The sequence below is a fragment of the Vanessa tameamea genome, chromosome 14 (genome assembly GCF_037043105.1).
Source record: "Vanessa tameamea isolate UH-Manoa-2023 chromosome 14, ilVanTame1 primary haplotype, whole genome shotgun sequence".
NCBI lineage: Eukaryota > Metazoa > Arthropoda > Insecta > Lepidoptera > Nymphalidae > Vanessa > Vanessa tameamea.
In genome coordinates, this window is record NC_087322.1 from 10,569,586 (window position 1) to 10,570,326 (window position 741).

General features: G+C 30.6%; 1 non-coding gene across 1 annotated transcript; it reads left to right on the forward strand.

Moving 5' to 3' along the window:
- Positions 1–448: 448 nt before the first annotated feature.
- On the forward strand, positions 449–520 carry Trnaq-cug (transfer RNA glutamine (anticodon CUG)). The gene has a single exon. It is a non-coding gene; the product is annotated as a tRNA-Gln (tRNA).
- Positions 521–741: the final 221 nt, after the last annotated feature.

Consider the following 741-nt stretch of genomic DNA (forward strand, 5'->3'; position numbering starts at 1 on the left):
TAGTGTAAAAGTGTAACTACACAGTTACTTGCCGGTTCTACCGTTAGAATTTACTGTCCAAACCGGAGGTAGCATTTCATTTAATACATTGATGTCATGATATGAATTAAGAATATTTCGGTGCTCGATTTTCATTGGCAGATATGAATGTTACAAAAAATCTATGTTGTATATCTCAAGGGATAATTTCGCTTGAAATGAAATTGAAAAATTGCAGTGACTTTGTTTGGTTTGATTTGTACTTACGATCTTCAGTAATTAAATAATTGTAAGTAATTTAATATTTTGACATTTCGTCATTGTTTTGTTATAAATTCTGTACAAAAGGTTCTTCGAAATGCGATTACACGTTACATTGGCACTTTGTAACAAAAGTAAACCCAGTTATTACTGAGACGTTATTTTAAATGTCACAATATAATTATCAATTTTCAGTGATCGGTCGTGCGGTTCCATGGTGTAATGGTTAGCACTCTGGACTCTGAATCCAGCGATCCGAGTTCAAATCTCGGTGGAACCTACATTTTGTAATATAAAATGACATTATTGCAACTTAAATGTAATTATAATATATTTTTTAGTTTTAAATTATTCCTAAAATTATAGTTACAAGTTTTTATTTATATGAGAAGCAATATTCTCTTCAGTGCATGTGGGTACGGACGAAGATCATTACATAGTATAAAACAAAGTTGCTTACCGATGTTTGTCCGTATTATTCCGTAATTTTAATTATACTAA